Source organism: Pelodiscus sinensis, chromosome 7, assembly GCF_052426305.1.
Source record: "Pelodiscus sinensis isolate ZL-2025 chromosome 7, ASM5242630v1, whole genome shotgun sequence".
Taxonomy (NCBI): domain Eukaryota; kingdom Metazoa; phylum Chordata; order Testudines; family Trionychidae; genus Pelodiscus; species Pelodiscus sinensis.
The window spans coordinates 65,105,438-65,130,558 of NC_143058.1; the positions used below are offsets into that span (position 1 = coordinate 65,105,438).

The 25,121-nt window shown below is 42.5% G+C and overlaps 1 protein-coding gene and 1 long non-coding RNA gene across 3 annotated transcripts in view; both read right to left on the minus strand.

Moving 5' to 3' along the window:
- AGAP1 (ArfGAP with GTPase domain, ankyrin repeat and PH domain 1) overlaps positions 1–25,121 on the minus strand; it is a 496,396-nt gene that overhangs the window by 403,583 nt on the left and 67,692 nt on the right. The window lies entirely within an intron of this gene.
- Positions 4,714–24,134, minus strand: LOC149524085 (uncharacterized). The gene is made up of 4 exons (XR_016350097.1): positions 23,228–24,134; positions 22,076–22,123; positions 16,468–16,519; positions 4,714–15,362 (listed from the first exon to the last, which is right to left on the minus strand). It is a non-coding gene; the product is annotated as an uncharacterized LOC149524085 (long non-coding RNA).

The window sequence follows — 25,121 nt, forward strand, 5'->3', positions numbered from 1 at the left end:
GAAATGTACAAGAGCCCTGCAAGGCTCTTACACAGTTCAAAAGCGGAAGCACCTGCAGTGGGAACCGGCACGAGTTGGGACTGAAGCGGCCCCCCTCACACCATTTCCCCTGTGCCTCTGCCCTCTCTGGAGACGGTACTGAGGGGAAAGGGCTTAAAGCTGGTTTCCCCCAGCACTGGAGCCTGCCCTCCTCCCACTTGCTGCCTCTCTCTGATAGAGGCAGCAAGGTGGGGGGGGGGGAGCAACTAGTTGAGCAACTAGTCAAGTCACTACTATTATTGACTATCCAATAAGCATGAGTCACTTACATCCCTATCTCTATCAGCTGCATGAGTATTTTAGGGTGCATTTCATCAGGCCCTGGTGACTTGAAGACATCTAACTTTTCTAACTAATTTTTAATTTGCTCATTCCCTATTTTTAACTTCTAACAACCTAACCCCACCCCAATTTAACTCTGCCTCTTTCAGTCTATAACAAACTCTTTCTGTTGAGGAGGGGAAGAAGAGCAAAACTGATTTCAGAGATCTCAGGCGGAAGCTTCTTCTTTGAATATTAATGCTCTAACAGTTTTGCTGAATTGGTTTGATGACAAAAGGGCGCATTCTCCTCTCTAACTGCTGACTTTTTAGCACAGGATCAACCATTTGGATTACCCATTGAACAGACAGGCCCAAGGCGTGAGCTAACTCAACCTTAACCAACATCTCTGAGAAGGACGCTACTTTTGAGCTCCATAAAGCAGCCAACCAGCACACGGGAAGGGATAGCAGAAGACAACAAAGCGTACCTTCATCTCTGCCTGCAGGTTTCTGCTGCTTTCATGATCAATTGACAGGCTGACAGTGTGAGGTTGGCTGCTCTACTACCCAGCGTTTCTTACCCATGAGATATTTTGAAAAGGCAAGTTTGTTAGATCATGCTAACTAAAGGGAAGCCAAACAAAATGGTAGTGCTACTGACAAGAGCTGAGGGAACAATGATTTTTCAGTTCATTGTCAGTTTCCAAAAATGCAAAAATCACGTAAGGTCAAATCAAAACAAAAAACACCAAAGTTTTCATTCTGGTTATTCATAACTTTAAAAAATAAAAAACAAAAGAAATGGAAGGCTGGATTCACAAAACAGCCTTAGGCCAGGTGTTTTAGCCAAGTCGTTTTGACATTCACCAGGGATATGGGAGACCTAGGTTAATTTCCCTCCTCTGTCTGGCGGGAAGGAAGATTGCGAACAGGGTTCACACCTGCCAAAAACGTGACCTAATCATTGGGCAATAGGCTATTTTGTGGTGGAGATATTTTTCTCCTGTTGAAGCTGTTCTGTTTTATATGAAATATTTGAAGAGTCTCTGGGCCTGAAAGAAAAAGACTGAATATAGCCTAGTGGTTAGAGCAGTCGCATCAGAGGTGGGAGATTCAAGTTCATGCCTCCACTCTTGTGGGTATTCACAGTGGATCTCGCAGATGAGTACCCTAGCCATTGGACTAGGGCAGTAGAAAGCCCACAGCACCTTCTATTTGTACATCTAGTTCTAATATTGAAAAAACTTTAAAAACAACAAATACTCCTGCAGCACCTTAGAGACCAACAAAAAAAATGTGGATGGTATCATGCGTTTTCATGGGTACAACCCACTTCAAGAAAAAGAAACCTGTTGGGGAACATTTTAACTTGCCTGGGCACTCAATGGATCTCAAAGTTGCCATATTATTACAAGCCAATTTAAAAAAAAAACAGCTTAAAAGGGAATCTTAATTTCATTTACAGGTTTGAGACCTAAAATAGAGGTTTTAGCAAAGACCTTAACTGGATTTCCAGCTACATTCCATATCCTAATGACATAAAAAGCCAAACACCGGTTACTTAAGAGTACTTAGAACCCACTCTATCCAGCATGGACACTCTAAAACTATTATTTTCCCCTTTCCTTTCCCTCCCCATCCCTTCTTTCTTTGCTATTTATTTGGAACCTGGACCCCTTAAACTCCATTCATCTGAAGAAGTGGGTTCTGCCCACGAAAGCTCATGATCCCAACTACTTTTTTGTTAGTCTCCAAGGTGCTGCAGGACTAGGTTTTTAAAGTTTTTTTTTCCAATTACAGACTAACACAGCTACTCCTCTTAAACTCTCAAACACTGAAAAGACTTTCAGAAACGTCGACACAAATCACTGCCATTACTGAAACAATCAACTTTATGGTTTGACCAAAAGCTATTTGCCAAAATAGACAAGATTCATGAATAGTCTCACAAACAGAAGCCAGAACATAATAGTAAAATTGAGGATTTACTAGACTGTGCTTGAGAAGGCCAGGAAAAGAGGTTCAACTGGCAGGGAACTGGAGGGAACTGAGAACAGAATTAGTACACCGAACCCTCAGGCTTCCTTGTCCCTCCCCCAGTAATGGCAACTGGTACCAAAGAGGGGGAACATGAGCCACCTGAACGGTTGGTTTGGTGTCAACTATGGTTTAATTTCAGGCCTGCCCTGGGACAAAGGAAGCCATCAAACCACCAATGGAGCAAGGGTTCAAGAAACAGACAAGTGGAACTGGGTATGGTCCTTCCCAGTGCAACTGGGGGGAAAAAAACATCTGATCAAGTGCTGTGGGTTTTGTGTGCTGATTTAGCAGCCTCTTGGAGTTTCCTGAGCACCATTATTTCACATCCTAGTCCCAAAAAAGAATGCCAACTGGCTTGCTTCTTCCAAAATACCATGTTCCTGCTTCATCAGTTTCCACCCCAAGCAGCTCAAGGCTCACCTGCCACATAGGGAAGAGACAGTGCAATACTGCTCAAAGAGGTGGTCAGCAAGATCTTAGCAGGACTTACGACATTTCTGTGTCACCCTCCCCCTTTTTTGGTGGTGGGAGTGGGGGGAGGGCAGGAGAAGAGTACTCAAGAATTCTCTTCCTACCAGATGGGGTGAGAATTGAAAGATGTAAGCAGACGGGCTGGCTGGAACAGACGGGTACAGGGTGTCGGTGTTTCTAGCCCCCAGGGAGAAGGTGCCAGAAGTGCTGGCTGCTTAGCCTTGTGGGCAGAGCCTGAGAGATGCTGACAGGCTCCCACTGGCCATGTTTGGGTCCGGCACCGTGGACGGGCATCCCTGCCTCTTGTGAGGATGTCAGCCCTGCTGGGAATCCAGGACGGGGCTCCCAGGCACCTGTCCTGTTTTGCCTCTCGTGTCCGACCTGACTCACCCAGCTCACCTCCCGCCACAGGTTGGAGTGCTCTAGCTTGGAACCTTTTCTTTTTATAGTAAAATCATTCCAAGAAACACACTACCTGAAGCTTCAGGCTACACACACAAAACACTGGAATACAATTTTCTTTTTAATAAGCAGCATTAAAAATGGCAACAAAGAAGAGACCCTTGTTGGCTGAACACGGGGTTTTCAACCCTGTTTGGGAGATGGCATTCACTTTTGCAGAGACAAATGGAAAACCAATATGGGTTTTGGAGGGGGTTTTTTTGGTCAAAAGACTATCCCCTGCTTTAAAGAAAACAAACCTGCTATGGGACCATGAATCTTGTCACCTTGAATTCAAAGACTTGTTCAGGAGCTTCAGGGGGTAGCCGAGTTAGTCTGTTACAGAAAAAACAACAAATGGTCTGGTAGCACTTTACAAAACATGTAGATGGGATCATGAGCTTTCATAGGCACAGCCCACTTCTTCAGATGACCGGAGTTATGAGTTTGGGATATGAAAACTCAAAATAAATAGGGAAGGGGAGGGGGGAGAAAAAGAAAAATAGAAGGTGGAAAGGAAGATGTCAGTTTGGATCTGTGCAAGTTTCTTTGTGACGTTGATGGATTTCCACTCCATACGGCTGAATGCAGTGCCTTGCATGTTCAGGAGCTTCAGGGGGTAGCCGAGTTAATGTGTTACAGGAAAAAACAACCTTCCCCTCTGATTTATTTTGAGTTTTCATATACCAAACTCATAACTCCGGTCATCTGAAGAAGTGGGCTATGCCCATGACAGCTCATACCATCTACATGTTTTGTTAGTCTATAAAGTGCTACCAGACCATTTGTTGTTGTTTTTTTCCAAAGACTTGTATCCACCTGGCAGCAACTGATTTGAAGAAGCTTACTTCGGTAACAACTGATGGTGCTTCCTTCCATAGTTGGAAAAGAGAAGGGGCTAATTTCTCTTTGCTGAAGAAAAATCCACAGTTTCCAGATTTCTTTTCATAGCATTGCATTCTGTACCAAGAACAGTTATGCAGCGAACTGAAGAGAAGATTTCTCAAGAGCACAATGGATAGTGTCACAAATATCAACTTCATTATTATGAATGCTCTGAAACAAACAATTTCGAGCTTTAGTTGAGGAGTACAACACATAGTATGGTGACTTGGCAATGCTTGCAGAAGTTAGATGGCCGAGTCCAGGAAAACTGTTAGATCCGTTTATGGATCGACTGCCTGCTATAAGACTGTTTAAAGCAAAGAACTGCCAGGATTTACTGTCGTGTTTAGACCATTCTTGCTAAATGTAGCTTCTCTCACCGATATGACACCACTTAAATGCACTCAATCTTAAACTTCAAGGCAAAGAAGAAAACCTGTCTTCTCTGATGTGAGAAGTTTCCTCATTTGAAACAAAACGGGCCCTTTTTGCAGATCAGCTTCGTGAAAAAGACTTAACTCACTTTCCCATGCTCAACTTGCAAATGGCACAGTTGAGTGAACATGCATCTTTTTTTGCCTGATTTTTTTACAGAATACATCTGTCATGAATATGAGAGGGGGCCAGCAGACTGAGGGGTTAACCACACCTAGCCAGGTGGAGTGGCCAATGGGAATGTAGGTAGGACTGTCAAACTGGGACAAAGGAATTTTGGTTTTTTCCTCCTGTGTCTCAGATTTCCTCTTCAGCTACAGAGAGAGGCAAAAAGACATGCCTCTCTCCCCAAGAAACAATTCTTCACCTTCTGTAAGTAGGGTAAAGTTTAGATAAATCCATTAGGTTTTATTGTTTTATGTTGTAGGCATGGGATCTGATGTCTGTGCACCTTTTAAGAAATGTTTGGTTTTTCCTTGTAACTAAGTTCTAGGCCTATGGAGTTTCTCTATGAGTATATTATCGGTTACTTTTCTATCTGTGCATTATGCTTGCAACAGGAATATTGTTGTGATAAAGAAGTTCTTTCTCTTTTCTTTTATTAACCTGGCATTGGTTAAGGGTAGTGTCCTGCTTTTTACTTTAGGGGTGGGATCTCCCCAAATGGTCTCTTCCCTCGTTTCTTTATTAACTTGAGTGGTGGCAGCAAAAGCTTTATTCCCAAAATCTAGGTTTTTAAGATTTTGGGGGGAAGTTTTATACCAAAGCCTGGTAGATAAGGCTTTGGGGTACACTTGCTGGCCCCCACTTCTGCATTTATCGTGCCAGAGTGGGGAAGGAGCCATGACAACATCTGAGCTGAAAGATGAATTTTCTTCTCATTTTCTAGATGTCCAATCGCAGAAGACAGTTCTTGAATTTACTGAAAATCCATTTGGAGTAAAGGCAGTCTCACCTTCAGCAGTGAGATTTGCTGTTGAGAGGGCCACATTTGAAGAAGAGATGATAAAATTGCAAAACAATAGTATTCGAAAAGCAAGGCATAAGGAAGAGGACACAAACATTCTGAATGACCAATGTACAGGACGACATGTACTCAGCATTACTGATACACGCCAAAAAGTGCTAACTTGCTTTGTGTCCACATGTCTGTGAAAGTTCATTCTCCTCCATGGGAATCTTCAAGTCAAAGCTGCACACCTCTCTTACAGACAGACATTTGACCGACTGTCTCCATGCTGCTACAATAGAATACGAACCTGATGTGAAACAGCTAGTGAAAAGTTTGCAGACGCAATCTTCACATTGATTGTATTTGTATTCCAGTAAATTCCAGTACTGTATTGGCAGTTTTTGTTTGATTTGTTAAAATTGTGAAGCCAAAACAAAAAGGTAGTCAATATAGTAGTCTTCTGTTGATATGTGTTTTAATAGTTAAATTCCTAGACTGTCCTTGCTCATTAGAAGTGCTGTCATATGGGTGGAAATCGGGTAAATATTGCCTTTTATTAGTATCAGCAGAACTGACTTAAATGGGGCCTATGTGTTGTGTAGTCTTCCCTTAATCTTTGCATTCATGCCTATCAGTGTGAAAAGCTATTTGCATATATATTTGCAACCACACTTAAGTTGTGGCCCTCGTCATGTGCTGTATGATCGTGACCCCGGGTGCTTCCAAAGTTGAGTTGCCCTGCATTACAGAGTCAGAGAGGCAGTCAATTCTCCGAGCAGCTCTGCTCCCTGCCATTAAACTATGAACCAAAAGGGTTTTGTTCCTGAAAAAGGAGACAACCTCAGGCTTAAAAAGATAAGGAAGAACCCAATTGTAAAGGAACATGGAACATCAGGAGCCCATTAGGGAGAAAAATCAACTAGCAACTCATTTTCTATACCCTTTGACATTTCGTTCTCATGTATAATGATGAAAAGCTTGCTTTAAGCACTACAGGGGAATGACATTTTTTTTAAAATCTTTCCACAGCTTTAAAACATATTTCATGGAAATCTTCAGTCACATTTTGCAGTCACTAGTTTCTACAAAATTTAAGGTTGAAGTGTAAGTTAACATGACAATATACATTGGAATGTTGATATTCTTTGTTTAGGGGAGCTTTTGGGACAAAGGCTATTTCACACATTTTTAGGATTATTTCAACATTGTTCATACAACCAGTGATCTTTAACAAAAGAGTTGCCTTGCAATGCAACCAACTATTAAGCTGAATACTAGTTTCTACTCCTGTGAGCTACTCAAAGATGTGACAACAGCCATAACAATCAACACTTCTTAGTTTCCTTTAGCCCAGGGTTTCCCAACCTATGGGTCCAGACCCAAATATGGGTCGTCGTTACATTTCAAAAGGGTTGCCAAGTGTCTCCCCAGGTGACTCTGCCCCCTCTCCTCCTCCCCCCCCCCCCATTTTTGAACTGCCTTGGGTTACTAAGTCTTCCTGAATTGTCAAAATGGGTCCCTATCTGGAAAAGGTTGGGAACCGCTAGCCTATCACACACTACAACATTTTGTTACACAACAGAATGGACACTTTGTTAACTGCTTACAAGTATCCCAGTACCTCAATTGTGGAAAACTCCAGTAACACCACCAACTCTCACAAAAGTCAATGATATGATCAGAGAACCCAGAAATAGCAAAGACCTACAGAAACACCAAGTGAATACCTCTGGCAAAATATGGGAGTCGCATTACATTTAATTCCTCCTTCCTACAGTGCAACTCTATTATTACTTCTTTATCCATGCTTGTCCTCTGTGGTGATATTCAAGCAACAAGCCAGCAGCTATGAGGAATATTTCTAGTAATAAAGTCGCTATGATCTAATTTTAAGCAGATTCCCACCTTATAGTCTAATGAACATATATACATAAGATGAAGATTTGAGCATATGAGACACCAAACGAATCCAGGACAAAATTACTTAAGGAAAACTCTGCCCTATCTTGTATGAACAGAAGTTATTTTTTCCAGCTGGCATGATCAGACTGTGCTACAAAAAGAGCTCGTATCAGTTTTAGGGATGTAAGCAACCAGTCGAGTATAATAAGCCTAGACTTATTGGGTAGTCAAGTCACTACTCAACTACTCACTTGCCCCCCACCACCTTACTGCCTCTGATACAGAGGCAGCAAAGGGAGGGAGCAGGAGCCAGTGCAAGGGGGAGCCAGCTTAAAAGCCGGTTCCCCCCAGCACCATCTGCACAGGAGGGGCAGGAGAAGCAGAGGCTCAGTGTGGGACCCAGCTCAAGTCGGGACTGAACGGTCCTGGCTCGCACTAGGTCCCTTATCCTGCCTTCTTAAGGCAGGAGCCAGCTCCGTCCCTGGAGCAACTGGTGTTGGCTGCCAGGCTGCTGCCTGAATGGGTGGAGTGGGGACTGGCAGGGACTCAAGTCCACCACCCCATCCTCCAGACACTGATGCCCTATCCGCTAGGCCACTCCAGAACCCACTCCACCACCCTATCTTCAGCAGGTCCCTTATCCTGCTTTCCTAATGTGAGAGCCAGCTCTATCCCTGGGGCAGCCTGTGTTGCCTGTCCAGCCACTCCCAAAGATGGGCCTGCACCCACAACTCCGGGATGAGAGGGAAGGACTCTGTGTGTGTGTGTGTGTGTGTGTGTGTGTGTGTGTGTGTGTGTGTGTGTGTGTGTGTCACACACACAGTGTGAAAATGGCAGATCTGCACTGCCAAGCTTCCTCTATCCCCTACTCTCAGTGTGGAGATGGGGTACAGATAGCCTGACATCAGCACCCCCCCCTCCTTCTCACTGCCACACCTCCGCAGCAAGCAGGAAGCTCCCAGGGGGCAGCTCCAAGGCAGAGGGCAGGATCAGCAGGACAGTGGGTGGAGGGGCAACTGAAGTGCCAGTACTTGATATCTCCTTGGCCAAATCAGTCAGGATCACCTGTCAGAGGCTCCAAGATCTACTGGCAGATCCCCATCTACTGGCAGATCCCAATCTACTGGCAGGTGACCACTGATGTACACACTGTTACCCATCATTCTATGCAGCTCAGGAGAGGGGAGCAGTTAAGCCAGTATAATAGGACAGTTTCTCTTATGTGAGTGAAATTTACGTTTCGTCATTTCCAATATTAGTTTGTTGGAAGCTGCCTTGAGTCAGCCTAACACTGTAGCACGGACCAGGTCTGAGAGAAGAGCTAGATGTGGCCAAGAGCTCATGGGCTGTAATATGCTGTGGTAAGGATGGTCTAGGTTCTGGAGTGTCGCAGAACTGAATTCGCAACCCATTACCTGTCCCATAATCGTGTGCTAGGAATACTAGGTCCAAAGCAGTTTGCATTCAATTACTAATGAAACACCAGACAAATTTTTACGAGACTGCTACATCTCCTGTATCAAGAATAGCCATCTACTTCCAAAGCCAGTTATTTGGAGGTTGGAGAGAATGCTTGTACGTCTACCAGAGTTCTTTCCATGCTACATGCATCCCGCTTGATGGTTTTAACTTCCTCTGGATACTAAATATCAAATCTATTTCAAGCTCTATTCCCTCACCCCATCCCTTGCTGCAAGGGAAAAAGTTGTGTTCTCTCTGTTCTCCCACAATTTCAGTGCTTTACTAAAGCTTAACGTAACAAGGGATCCCAAAAAGAGTACTTTTCTTCCATGCCTTTAGTTCACTAAGCTTCCTCCTCCCTATGATCTTTATGCTCTTTTTCTATGGTACAAGCAACAAACCATTCGTTACGTAAAGGGGGGAATGAAGCCTTTCACATATCATGGAAAATTAGGCACCCTTCCATCCTGAGCAAGCTATATACTTCTATGCAGGGCAAAATTTTGCAGGCCTCAACTCTGATTTCTTACAAATACACACAAAGGGCCTAAACAGCTGTTTGCCATTTCCTGCAGTTAAAAAAAAGAGCAGACTGCATTGCTGTCAATACACATTGGTTGAATTTGCAGGTGGATTTTTAGTTTTCATTAGTGGATAATAACTTGTGGTTCAAAGATTGTAAACATCAGATACTAACATATCATTTCACAATGAGTCAAAACAAATCATCTGCTCTCTTGACAGGACTCTTAATATTAATGAGCGGATTTACAGATTCCTAATTATAACCTTACTTGAGGGATCAGCCTCACACTAAGCATTTCTGCTCAGCCAATGTTTATTTAGTATGTTCAGAAAGTGAAGAGATTTTTATAAAGATTTTTTGTTTGAGATTAAACTGACTTATTCCCACACCATTCTAGAATGAGACTTTAAATGCATTATGCAATACTATGGATTTGTGCATGACACAGGTATGTCTACACTACAAGTCCATGATTAGCGGAATCTAAGTTAACAGACCCTGGATTTGTTAACCTAGCATGTGAACAACTATACTCATTTGTAACCCCAAGTTAGGAACTGCTGAACCCCAGTTTCCTGTTTGGGGCTACAGCATCTTTAATTGCATTCTGTGGGCCCCAAGTTCAATCACTTACACCACAGTCTTCATAGCACCCTCCCAAATGTGTGTGTTCTAGCCTTTTGTTCATAGTGTAGTGTGGGGAAACTGGACTGTCTGGCTGCTTTGATGCCATGTGGAACCATGTTGGTTTGTATCAGTGACATTTATCACCTCTGAATCATATGGATTGCTCAGCAGTGAAAAGTTAACATTTGCTGAGTTCATCAGCCTGTAAAATTAATACATTTTGACTGCCAAGAGGTGTTCTGTTTGTTTTTCTAAATGCAGGAAATAAAAAGAGGACAAATTCATCTCATGGAATTCTTCTGTTGGACTCCCAAAACATGCAAGTGAACAAACACAACCATTGGTATCACAGAGACTTGGAGGGATAATACACATGACTAGAGTATTAGTATAGAAGGGTACTGCTTGGTCAGGACTGATAGGCAGGAAAAAAAAGGTTACATGGTGTTGCCTTCTATATCAAAGGTGTCTACACTGGGACTGAGGCCGAGATGGAAATAAGACTCAGTGACTTTCAGCAAATTTGTCTAAGGATAAAAAGGGTAAAAAAAAAAACTAAGGCTGATATTATGGTCAAAGTCCAATACACATCAGCTAAGCAGAAAGAAGAGATGGATGAGGCTTTTTTCCCCAACTAACAATCATCTTAAGCACGGGACTTGGTGGTGATGGGGGACTTCAACACTGCAGACATCTGTTGGGAAAATGCACATCAGAGCACAGATTACCAACGAGATCTTAGAACATACAGGAGACTGGGGATGGAAGCGACTAGTCGACTACCCGATAAGCATAAGCCGGTTCCCCCTAGCACCATCTCTGGAGAGGCAGGGGAGGCAGAGGCGTTGCAAGGGACCAGGTATGAGCTGGGGATCAGCTGATTCCCAGCTTGTACCCAGTCCCAGATGCTGCACCTCTGCTTTTTAAATGCATTAAGAGCTCTTATATGCAGTGAAGGGAACCAGGTACGAGCCAGGAATCAGCGGAATCACGGGTCCTCCGCTATGCCTCTGACTTTCAAATGTCGTTTTAGGAAACTAAGGAGTTAGTAGGTAAGATCCCATGAGAAGCAAGTCTAAGGGTAAACAGTCCAAGAGAGTTAGCGGGTTTTCAAAGAGACAATGAAGGCAAATTGGCGTCACAAATATGTTTGAAAATAATTCTAGCATATTAGAATTGCAAAGCACATTACCTTCACTAGCCCTAAAGATAACCTGTGGGGGTAAGACAGTCCAGCTCTGCAGCGCACACAGGCTTGGAACATTCACACATGGCAGTGTTGTCCAAGTTTATGACAAAGCGTAAGTGTGGTTTCAAATTCTTGATGATCAGCTTGGGATATAGAAGATTTACATTTAAACAAATGTTCACTAATTTAGAGCACAGTTAGTATGCTATGCGGTCCAATTTACAGTATGATTGAAATGCATGTCCCACATATATTTGGCAGTGCATAAAACTATAACTTCTTATATCCTGTTTGGATAATACCCAATATTGAGTAATTTCACACTTTTGTTGGAAACATTCACAAAAAGATCTACAGTTCAGAGATGTAGCTCTAGGGCAGTCCCATTTTCCTCATGTACAATTAAGAGTTAACTTTAAAACAAATATAATGTTAAAGGTCAATCTGGAGATAGAGGGAAACAGATGTTAAGTCAAAAGGAAACTTTCTCAAGAGGAGATACCCAGGAAGTTTGTGTTTCCAGTCTGTTCCAGCCCACAAAATTTCCCACCACACAGCTCTCCAAGTGGGAAAATGTTGAATCTGATTACTCCAACTTTCTACCAAATGCACATGATAAAATTAAAACTTGAGTACACTTCAGACTGACACTAGTCATTACAACATATACCCGAGTGATTCTTTTCATTACCTCTCATGATCGGTAACAATATGGGCCTACGTATACAGTTTAACACAATGCATTCCAAAATGTTTACCAAACTATCCAGTTCTCTTCAAAGAAACCCCTCTACACTTTGAAGCTTCTAAATCAAAAAAACAATCACAATGAGTAAGTGTACTAGACCATAAGAAGGGCTCACGAATTCAGAAAAGTCAAAAATTTTCCACTGGTATGCAATCAAATTACGCTCATTTGTCTACAAGAGGAAATGATGGTTATTTGAAAGCTGTGTGACAGTGACACTGAGTGAACGGAATTCCTGGGTGTATTTTCTTAGACACCTATTTATCACTCGTGGCAGCCCTCCTCATGCCTTTCTTTAGGCCAGTGAAAGACTGGTGTGATGGCTCTTGAGGTGCCCAGAACAGTGAATTCCCCTGCCTCCACTGTGAGGGAGATATGCTTGTGTTTAACTGGCTGTCAGCTCACTGGCACCATCAGTAGACCATTATCCGCCCAAGCTCTCTTCTCTGCTATACCAGGCCTTCAGCTAGGCCCTTTGAGGCATTCTCTGGTAGTCTCCAGCCCTTATGCAAGGAACACTCCGAAATGCCAGCTCTGCTACCCAACGGAGCAGTGCACACAACAGCTTGTCAGAGTCAACTCAGGGTCACCTCCTTGCTTAATACCACATCACAGATATATTTACAGTATGAAAAACAAATGACCAAAGATCGGAAAGATAGGGAGTAAGAGTAATGGAAACAAAAGATTACATGTAAAACAAAGTCGTATCACATTTTCTAGAGACTAAAACTTACCTTGGCAGGCAAACCTCCTGTACCAAGACGTTTATCCCACCCCATAATGTCCTCTCCCGGGTTTTGTGAACCCATTTTCATGAACATAAATGCACTGCATTTACTTCCTAGGTGCAGGAAACAAGGCGTCCTTTGTTCCCCAAATACAGTCTAGCAACAGTTTCTCTTCTCCTGCTCTTGTGTGTTCTTCCTTGCTGATGTCACAGGTAAGTGTGCCTTTGCTACGTAACTTCACAATGTTTATTTACATGCTAGCAGAGAAATAAGTCAATCATCATCTGAGTGACAAGAAACTTAATTCTCCACTTTCACTGTGGTACAGAATCTAAGAACGTATTTCTAGTAAACATAACTCTTTACATAATGTCTGCAGATGCATTTGACAATATTAACAACCAGTCCGGGCTTTCATTTAAGATCATACATGACTAGTAAACCAGAATACAGAACATCAGGATATTCTTGTAACCTCTCGGCCAGACAGAATGAAGCTTTCTTGGGTCAATGTGCAACACCTGTTCCTGCTTGTAGCCACGACGGTCATTAGGAGCAGTTCTTCCTAACATGGTAAGTCAGACAAACACAGACACCAATTCAACTCGAGCCCAAAAGGGGAAATAAGGTTTTAATCAGGCTTTCTTCTTCATAAATCTAGTGGAAATAAAAAAATATTTTCTTTCACATGCTATTTACCAGTAGAACTCAGTTTCTATTTCTGCTTCAACACGACGCATGGCTTAGCAAATCAAGGCCATTAAATACAGACTGAATTAGGTTATGACACAGGCCATAAGCCATTCAGAACAAGCAACAAAGATGATAAAGCATCATCAACCCACTTTTATTTTTACGGGGCCAACTAGAAGTTGCTGTGAAGCAAAATAATTCAACTGCTTGGTTAACATCCAACTATAGTTGCAAAGATCACTTGTTTACTCAGGTGATTTACAAGTTACATAGTAAATTATATTTTTAAAAGTTAGACCCATTTGTAGTGAAATATATGCCTTTGTTTTTGTTTGCCGTAGGGATGTAACTAACGTGTATTTGTGTAAATGTGCAACAGCTGCATTGTTTAGAGGTTACACATTTACACGCAGGTGGCAGGGAGGGAGGTGGGAGCCAGTGTTCGCAGGGAGCTGGCTGATGAGGCAGTAGTGCAGGAGGGAGGGGGAGGAGGCGGCTCTGCAGGAGGAGATATGCATAGGGAGCCAGCTTGAAGCCGCTTCCCACATGTACTAGCTCCCACCCCCACCCCAGAGAAGGGAAGTCATTCCAGGGGAGCCAGCATGCACAGGGAGCTGGCTTAAAAGGCAGCTCCTCACAGGCACCAGCTCCTATCTCCCCCCTTCTGCCTCTGATACAGAGACAGCAAAGGAAGGGGGTGCATGTAGTCGTTAGGATTAACTAATAAACCCAGGTTTATCAGTTAATCGTGTAAACGACTACACACTATCATCCCTAGCTCTGAGTATAGAGATTATTTTAATTTCCCTCCCTCTCTTCTTCTGATCTCCCTAAATAACATATTGCCAGCACTCACTACAATGTATTGTTGTAATCATGGGCTACCATGTTGTGACAGCAGTCTGTTCAGGCCCTGCTAGTTCAGAGTTAGAGATGGGACATACAAGCAGTTTATTACTTCGTGATATGCTTCTACAAGCTAGCAAAGCAATATGAGCAGTCAGACACCAATCATGTTGAATTTCAAAGCCACTTCCTGCGCTGAACAAGTTGTCACTTGCCCAGAGCCCTCGCTTTAAGGAGGCCAACTCTGCCAATCAACAAGACACAATGGCAGCTATGCCACACATTGGCACATGCTGGAGCGTTGCTGCAGAGCTTGAAATAGGCTATGTACAACTCCAGGGGATTCAAAAGCAGCTATGTGGACCTCCCAGTAAATCATATGGTAAGTATCAGTAGAGTAGGTATATATTCTAATAATTAAGGAAAAAAGAAAGAATTTCCTCTTTGTACTCAATGTGAGAGGTGTGCAAATACAGCATTTGACGGAGAAATATTGCATACTCAATCACATATCATGTTACCAACAAAATGTCGATGAAAGGAAAAGGTGGGTAGAGTTTTGCACTTTAGATTTCTTGGCAACGTGAAAGGATGAAACAACAAAAGCAATCTTTTGGCAGGATGTATTAAGTCACAAATTACATAACCCAGTAATAAAAACCTTTGAATGATTAGAAAATCGTCTGTCAAATTTACTCCAATTGTTAACAAAAACTCTCGGCAGTCAGCCGCCTGGGCAGCCTTCACAGAAAACACAGCTTTATACAACAGGAATGAAGGGGTGGCTATTGCAAACATGAACACAGAACTGGGTAATTTTAAAATATAGCACAAACAACACTTCCTCAGTCTCAGCCAACCTCATATGTGAATTATGTCATAGCCCTCTGCAATGTTGTCACTGATTCCCTCCCTGGAGTCTGGATTAAAATGATCTCCCAAAGTCTTATTGTCCTGATCCATCAAGTTCCCAGGATACAGGACTGCAGCAACCATCTTTTTTCATTAAATGCTGTAAAACTACTTCACTCCAAGTCATGGGGCTTTCAGATCAGGGGAGTAAGTCAGGATTTCATTGTCAGATGACTTCCAATGAAGCTTGAAGGAGAAAAGCTAATAGAAAAAAATAGGAAGCCAAAAGTGAAAATGCTGAGCACTGCCCACAGAAAGATTTGTAAGGAGCAATCACCAACTGGCCATTGCTGTTGCATTCATTACCTCTTCCCAGAATCCTTAAGTAGTATCATAGGGATCCTATCTTGCTTTTCATTAGCAGATACTAAGTAGATCTGTTTTTCCTTAAGGGTTCAAACAAGAAGTATTGCATTTGAGAGAAAAGTTACCTTTAAAGTTAGATTCCCAACAGCAAGTCACAAGTGGGATTGATGTTTTTAATACAGGCAGTCCCCGAGTTACGCAGATCCGACTTATGTTGGATCCGTACTTACGAACAGGGCTTTTCTCGCCCCGGAGGACGCAGGCGGTGGGACCGCCCAGATGTGCCGCGTTCCCGCCGCCCCTGTCCTCCAGGGCGAGAAAAGCGGCTCCACGTCTCCCTGGTCTGCTGGGGCGGGGCCCCCCCAGCAGACCAGGGAGACGCAAAGCAAAGCCGCGGAGGTCGCGGGTGGCGGGACTGCGGTGCGTCTGGGCGGTCCCACCGCCTGCATCTCCCTGGTCTGCTGAGGGGGGGGGGGTGGCGCAGCTAGTGCGCCCCCCCCCCCCCCCCAGCAAACCAGGCTTTTCTCGCGGACGCCTGTGGTAGAGCAGCTGTGGCGCTGCCGGGTTGGTCAGGAGTGAACCGAAAAGATAAGATGACACTTTGGTCTACAGATCAGACTTCAAGTAGAGAATTTAATTTATAAGCAAGGGAGAAAAGTTATTAAATTTTGTACATACTTCTGCTATGCAAAGACATAGGTTGGGAAACAAAACTTCTAGACTGTTTAATCAATACATGTATAAGGCTGCTTGGGCTTTATCTGTCCTGCACAAGCAGGATTTCAGTTGTGTACTATCAATCCAGGAATATTCATGAGCATTAAAATCACTTCTAAAGGAATGCAAGGAAATTAGCAAAGGGAGATTGACCAAGCTGATAAATCTTACTATTTTAAGTTAAATAAAGCAAAAATAACCATCTTAATTGATTAATAATCAAAATTGTGCAGCAAAATTTCAATTTTCTTCTATCCATTATACAAAGGGAGTTACACCTTACCTAAGAGAGTAATATTTACAGTTTACTTCATCACATTGCCCAGCATCCATATCTGGAATAAGAGGAAATGGTTTAACTTCCAGGTCAATCGATGTTAAAGCTCTACATGGTCTAAGTTTAAAGAATAAAACAAATGCAATCTGAATACAATCACTGAAACAATACAGGCCACATCACACTATACTTAAGAAAAAGTGAAGTATATTGTAGTTTGTTTCTTCCAAGTCTTCACTATTTAGCTAAAAATCGACAATATTGACTAGGAAATAGGGATGTTAGATATCATGTAATTGAATAGTCATGTAACCGCGGGAAATCTTAGCAGTTACACAACTATTCGATAGTCCCCAGGGGTGTGGCCAGCAGCCAGCGGGCTCTCAATCCCACTCCTGAGTAGCCCCCTGCTACTTCGGCACAGCTGCCTCTGTAACTAGATCAATAGCTGGTGGGCTTCCGTGTCAACACCTCAATGAAATGAATGGGGAAGACTGCTGTTTCAGGCTAGATCATTGCATCAGCTTATTCGCAGCTTCAATATTGGAGTTCTCTCCATCATGAGATAATTCTGAAGTGAAAGCTTAGGTTCTCAAACACATGATGGCAGGCTCCAGGAAAAAAATATTCAAGGCACATACTCCTGGGGAAGGAATATTCTGTCAGACAGTTCTACATCATTCCTATTACCTTACACTGGAACATTTTATTAGCTGATCACAACAGAGAAACACAAAGAGATAAATGGAAACACAGATCTAGTTGGCAAGTATACTGAGCACTAACAGACAGGCACAATATACACATTTCAGTTATGAAAAAATTACTATAATCTACCACACTCAGCCTGAAAGGTTTTCTCGCTGTCAGGTGTGTCTGTTCTAGGGCCAGTCTGCCAGCTATGTGTTTCAGTCATATCAACAAGAATGTCACAGGCTCCTGACTGAGTCAGGGCTGGAGTTTTTTGTTTGTTTTTTGTTTTTGCTGTCGCCTGGTTTATTGTTTGAACACACATCACCACCCTAGACCTAACCACTGAAGCAGAAGTGATTATGAATTCATTTGATGTCTCTCCTGCTTTGTTCTAGTCCCCAAACATGCATAGATATTTATCAACGTGCTCTATATAAACCCTCAAGTTTGTTTCATGTTTGGCTACTAGTCACAGTCCTAAAAACACCCTCAAGTCAGTTCTCGGATTGCCTATAATTGGATTTTTCTCCTCCCAACAGAGTAAAATGTTGCATTTCCAGGTCATCTACAAATCAGGGATTATTGGGTGACTCTTGTTTTTACTCACCTGATTTGTTTGGAAATACTTCCTACAATTTAAGAATACTAGCTCTGGCCTGCTCTGTTTATTACTGAAGGACTAAGTGACATCACAACAGGCTTATGCCATCGACACCTGTTCTGCATCTTGCCTAATTCCCAGTTGAGAGAGATGCCGCCATATTTAAAACATCCTGTTTCTCATCCTATCTAGCAAGATTAAATATTTCATTTAAGACAGTCACATGCATAGGCAAAATAGTTGCATCGGTACTAAAATGATGTAGACCAGGCTTTAATCTCAATATCTTTTTCCTCCCTGTAACTGAAATGTGGGAGAGCAAATCACCTTTCATTCATGAACTGTCAGCAAAAGAGCGATCAGACTTGCTTTTTTCCAATGTTAAGTAGGAACAATGTTAAGAAGTCACTGTTCCTTTGGCAAATACTTTTTTTGCTTTGCAGTACACTTTCAAAGCCTTCCGCCTCACCTTAAATTTCCTCTCATTCCAGCACATGTTTTGTCGAAAGAAAACTGTTAGGTGTTTATTCTTGTGCTATCACTTTTGCATGCTGTACCTGGCCTAACCCAAAGAGAGCTCTTGCAAATCTAAGTATAATCTGAGGCAAAGCCATTAGGGAAACAGGTCACTGCAGCAGAAATGCTGCTATGGGCATAATTAACACAACCCCCACCTCCATCCCCCCCCCCCCCCCCTGCTGGAAACAAGGAAAAGTGAGAAGGTGTAATACAAGGTTAGTCCAATTATTGCTTCTTCCCTAGAGAAGATGATCACAGATTTTAAGATTCATTTTCACTTCAAAGGTTGATGGTACGCACATTAAGGACACATTTGCCACAGCATTATTGACTTGTTGGAACTGGAGGGCTTCCGCATATTGAATCATAATGAAACTCTAAACTGTTCTAACATTAAGGTAAATTGAACATTAAAAATTTGGCACAAGCTTATGTTCAAATTTGGATGCTGACAATTATTCTACATGGACTCAGGTGGTGGGAGTGAAGGAAATGCTGATTCCAGACTTACTTGTCTCCACATTTCTGAATTTTGTCTGAGCAGGTCAGGTGTTTTAAATCAAGTCCAATTATAGAGGTTGTCTCCAGGGCCCCAGAGATATAAAGAGCTTAATTCTTTCCTCTTGAATTTTCTCCCTTAAATATTATGCTGTATGATTTTTTTAAAGCATTGTACAGAGTTCTTACATGCATCCTAAAACACTGAATTAAAACAAAACTAAGGGTCAGCAATGTGGGTATATTCATGGAATGGCTGAACTGAAAGCTTCAACTGATCAGTACACTAAAAATGTACTGACTAGCTGAGTACAATCATAATGACAAGCTTCTTTTTCGGAAATCTTTTGTAGAACTTGTGGTATCAACTGATTTTGGAGAGAAGGTGTACTCCTTTCAAGGTGGTCCTTACATTACACCCTCGGAGGTAGTCAGAGGGAGGCACTAGTAACAATGGTTATCTTGAGAGTCAGTGTGAAGAACAAGATCATCACTCAAGTCTTCTCTGGTTTTGTCCACCCACCGAGACAAAATCTGGGGAGAATGGTCATTTATGTAACCTTTCTCTGGTGAGTATACAGAAAGAAGCCAGCCTTGTAGGCAGCAAAGACAAAACTTAGTGAACACCCTCACATATGTGCATAAGGCCATGTGGCCAAAGAATGAAAGACAAGTTCTGATTGATGTCCTGGATTTCAGAGTGACATCATGATATGCAGATACCAGGAAAAAACAAAGCTGAGCAGAACACTGGTTGCTTGCTGGCCTTCCTCAACAACTGGCTAAACTCAGTTCCTATAAGGGAAGATTATAAAAATCCCTTTTTCCTCATATAAGCTGCTAGAGTAAAGAAATTTTACTAGGCTGAAACTCCACCTATTTTAGGCTGCATATAAATTAGAAGAAAAATAATAATTTAGTAGTTTAGATATTAAACGTATTGGTGTATTTTAAGATAATTTGTTGTACCCTGCCAGCCACTCCACCTGTCTCTTAGCCAACTGGATCTGTGTGGGCCAACAGATATTGCTTAAAAAAATGCCTGACACTGGGACATGCATATCCCCACAGGTAGGATGCATATAGAGACCATCCCTTCGTGAAGATTTGCCTTTATCGATAGCCATCAATTAGTGGGAACTCTAATTCCCACTTTTTTTTAAGTGTGTCATCTACAGAAACTCTAGTTTCCCTGGGCTGCCAGAGATAATAAATTAATGCAGTCTACCAGTACATGTAGCGACAGTTAGCTGAAGACTAGCACAGCTGTTTAGGCAACTGTAGATCAGAAATATTCAAAATATTTTCAACATATTTTATAAGGATTAATGGATGTCTGCAGCACTGCCAGTTCTGTGGGTTCTGAGTTTGACTGTTTACCATTTCCGTACTGCTAATGCTATTTGCATATTTAGAACACAAGCCACAGGCCTCATAACATGGTGGGTTTGGGTTTTTTTTGACATTGTTAAGAAATGTCAGTTACATCAAACAGAAAGCACACTAGCAATGCTTTAGTGATCTGTCCATCATGCACTGCATTTCCCTTTCTTTTTTCACACTGCTACTGTCATTCGAGTCATACATAATGCAGCCCCATCTCAGAGTAGGAACATACATGACTCATTGCAAATAATTAAGGGAACATCTAATGGCGGTAGCGGTGTTGGGAGGAACTGTTGCCATGACAGCAGCAAAGAAAGGTGGCCCCATACTAATGGAAGAGAACAAACGTCCCTTCAATGGTCCTGTCATTAGCTGAAAGATGTAGATGACAGGAGGCTTAAAAATCACCATAAAATGGACAAATTAAAGAATAAATCATGTTATACTCTTCTGAGCTGCCACTCTGTTCTTTGTTTATCAAGCAGTGTTAATTGAAATAGAACATTCATTTGACGTAGTATTACAAGAACACCACATTTTTTTGCACATAAAGAAAAATGGATAAAATGAGCTGCAAATTAAGAGCCTTTTAATGCATACAGGCAGTCCCCGGGTTACGTACAAGATAGGGACTGTAGGTTTGTTCTTAAGTTGAATCTGTATGTAAGTCTGAACTGGCGTCCAGATTCAGCTGCTGCTGAAACTGATCAGTTTCAACAGCAGCTGAATCTGGATGCCAGTTCTGACTTACATACAGATTCAACTTAAGAACCCCAGGCATCCCCAAGTCAGCCGCTGCTGAAACTGATCAGCGGCTGATTCCAGGAAGCCGGGGGCAGAGCAACTCTGTCTCAGGCTTACTGTAGTCAGCAGCTGGTCAGTTTCAGCAGCGGCTGACTTGGGGACGCCTGGGGCAGAGCAGTTGGGGCGCTGCTGGGTTGCTCCAGTAGCGCCGCTCCTCGGCGCTACTGGAGCAACCCAGCAGCACCCCAGCTGCTCTGCCCCAGGCGTCCTGATTCAGCCGCTGCTGAAACTGACCAGCAGCAGCTGAATCAGGACGCCTGGGGCAGAGCAGCTGGGGTGCTGCCGGGTTGGTCCAGTAGCACCGAGGAGCAGCGCTGCGGGACCAACCCAGCAGTGCCCCAGCTGCTCTACCCCAGGTGTTGTGGGCAGAAAAGCCTGGTCTGTTGGGGGGGAGGGGGCACTAGCTGCGCCCCCTCCCCGCCAGCAGACCAGGTAGACGTGGAGCAAAGCCGCGGAGGACGCCCGCAGCGGGACAGCCACGGCGCGCCTGGGCTGTCCCACTGCGGGCGTCCTCCGAGGCTTTGCTCCCCGTCTACCTGGTCTGCTGGTCAGACCAGGGAGACAGGGAGCAAAGCCTTGGAGGACCAGCAGACCAGGGAGATGGGGAGCAAAGCCTGGGCTGTCCCGCTGTGGGCGTCCTCCGCGGCTTTGCTCCCCGTCTCCCTGGCCTGACCAGCAGACCAAGGAGACGGGGAGCAGCTTTTCTCACCCCGGAGAACGCGGGCGGCGGGACCGCGGCTCATCTGGGCGTCCCATCGCTCCCGTCCTCCTGGGCAAGAAAATCCCCGTTTGTAACTGCGGATCCAACGTAAGTCGGATCCACGTAACTCAGGGACTGCCTGTACTTTCCCATAAGGATTTTTGACAATTGCATCCACATAAATAACTTCTGAGGGATGTTTTTCTCCTTACAAGCTTAATGCACATTAACTGAAAGGATAATTTCTCACTTGAAAATGTGATTTCTTAATGTCTTGTAATATGCCAAAATTACATTCTCTGTGAGTTGAGCTTATGCTAGTACTCTTGCAATAGGCACCATCAGCTTTTACACACACCAACCATGAGCCATGCTGAGCAGAGCGATCATTAAACCACCAAAGGACCACTTACTCAATGGTTCCTCATCCTTCCACTGCTGCGCGAGTTCTCCTTCTGTACCTAGAGCCAAGAGTCCCCAGCATTACATGTGGTTCAACTAAACTTCCATTAAAAAAGCACCAGCTGCCTTCAGCAAAATTGGTCCCTCTTCAATTTGCCATTAAGTTTTAAAAAAAGGCCTCTAAACAAGTTTATGTTCTGTATGCTTTAACATATATACACGCTCAGAAGTTTATATTTTCACATGAAGTATCTTATCACAGGCTGGCTGGCCCTTTAAGGGGAGTCAGGCCCAACCTCACTAGTGACAGTTCAGCTACCCTCCCAAGCTATTCCCCTCAGATTTGGATCAGATGGCTGAGGCTCTAAGTACAGTAAGTTCCCCCAAAGCCATTACCTTTTGAAGAAACTAATGGAAAAATCCAAATAAAAAAAGCCATCCGATCAGACAAGAAAAAGGTCAAAGATTGTTCCCATTCTTGGAGGGGGTAGGGTTTGCCCTCAGTATTAGTATTCAAGTTTTAGTAGTTATTTGATCTGGGTTCAGAATCATTTATGAATTGTCAAGTAACCAACCTGACACAAGTACTGCAATCTACCAAAAAATGATTCCTCTAAAATTACTGTGATCACTACTCCAAAGATTGTGTAATTATATACTGTGTTCTTTTGTTCAGCAAACATAAGGGTGCTACCTTTCAATAGAGCAGATCAGACAAAATTTATTGTGAACTGAATCAGTCATCCAACATCAAATCATATCCACACATGTTTCTAAATTTACAAAACAAATTACTAAACTTATCTTTGGTCAGTGCCAATTTGAAAAACTACTTTTAAGATCAGTGTACTGTTTAAATCAATCGACAAAGTTTTAAAAGACCTCAGCATTCACTGTGCTAACTAAAAAGCAAAAGGAGGAATCTTTTTTAAACTGTCTGGTTAAACATGTTACAAAGCCCCCAGGAGTAGCATCATTCAAATAAATCAAGTTAAAAACTAAATAGTATTAAAATGACTAATGAAATGGTTATATGGAAATACCAGAGGCTGGAAAAAACCCTCTGATAAATGAGTGGGGAGATTTAACTAGGGAGAGAGGGGAATATGGAGCTCCTATATTCTCAGTGCCACAAGAGCAAACACTGTGTACCATCTGTTCACCTCAGAAATAGTGTTGGAACATGTGAATTGGCAGGTTACAGTGACAACTCAGATGAGGCTCACAAAGTTGTACACAGGCCAAATCTGGAAAAAAAAATCAACCAAAATCCCATAATGATGAAATAAGTGGTTTAACTTAACAACAGCAACTAAGCAAGAATAGTTAACAGTTTAACCAAAGAGGCAAGCAATACTGGCCTAAGTTTGCAGTAAATAGTCATTTTAAAATGTCTACTTGAATTATATTCTATTTTTTCAGGTAAGTTACTCTACCTGAGTATTCTACCCAATAGCTTGGGTAGTTTTCACACAGAGCGCAGAGTCTAAGGCCTAGTCTACACTAATTCCTCCCCTGTCCCATCCGCCACATTGATCTAAGAGATGCAGCTTCAGCTATGCAAATAACGTAGCTGAAGTCGACACACTTAAACCTACTTACTGCAGTGTCTTCCATGCGGTAAGGTCAGCAGGGGCTGCTCTCCCATTGACTCCGTCTACTCTTCTTACCCTTGTGGAGCACCGGAGTTGACAGGAGAGTGTGCAGAGAGTGATTTATCATTATCTAAGCAGATGTGATAAATCGACTGCTGTGGGAAATCGATCGCTGCAGCATTAGTCCAACATTTCGTGGAAACGTGCCCAAAGTCATTGCTTAAGCTAGGATAGTCAATTACACTCAAGCTTGTTTAAGTTTTTTTACTTGCTACGCAGGATACTAGAATATCCTAATTAGTTGAAAATCATTTTTATTGATAAACATATTAAATTAAAGGTTTTCTTTTTAATTCAAAAGGTCTACATATTCAGATGGTCTACAACATAGCTGAAAGCCAGACAAATGTTAAGGAAAAGGAGGTTATTTCCTGCCATTTGAAAGTTATTTGCAATCCCAAAACACGATACAACCAATATACCTACCTGTATAGTCAGTGCTGAAATGTTGTATTTGGACCATAAAAGGGAGGAACTAAAAACAAACAGCTACTTTAGACAAGATAGCAGACATGTATTTAACTTGATTAAATACCTTGGTTTATAATCAAAATTGCTGGATTTTCTTTACAAACACAAAAGACTACTTACGTAACAGTATCATTCAGTTACTACTAAATTTAGACAAGCCATAAAGTCTCAGGGTAGAAGTATTCAACATGCTAAATTTTTTATTCCATTTTCCAAAGTGATTTAGAATGCTAAGTCTCATTGGCTTTCAGTGGGATGTGGTTTTCAAGTCAGTTTTGAAAATATTAACCAAGGTTTTTCTTTATTTTCTTGAAAGGGTAGAAAGATATGTGGTTAAAATTAGACCAAGCACAGGGCACACAGGCATTGTGCAAACTTCCCTATGCAATAGCTTTGCTTCTCAGTCTCCATTATCTCTATTGGATTCACTAAAAAGCACATTAATAGGATGAAAGCCCCAAAACTGATGGCCCAGGACCCTGGACATTGCATTCTGCATCCCAGATAAAATAAAATTCAACATATTGAATTGAATCCCTCATACAAGCTCAACGCTAGCTGCTAAATTTTTTCATGCAGGGCTTCAGAACATACCTTTAAGTTTTTCATAGCAAAGTAGTCTTGATTTTTGGCCAAGTTCTACCAAAGCCAATAATTGCAGGAGAGCACACTTGTTTATATTTCTGAATCAACAAGTAGAGGTCATCATGCAGAAAGCACATCAATCTCAAATGTTTCAGTCAGTTGGCAAACTACAGCATGTAGACTATGTCTGCAGCTGTATTAACTTTCAACAAGGAAAGGGAAGGCCTATTAGTACAAAAATACTCATGGCTATTGGTATGACAAAAGCACAGAGCACAGTTTTTTGCTCACATGCTACAAGATCAACAAGGAAGTAAGATGCAATAAATACCATTTGTTCAGAATA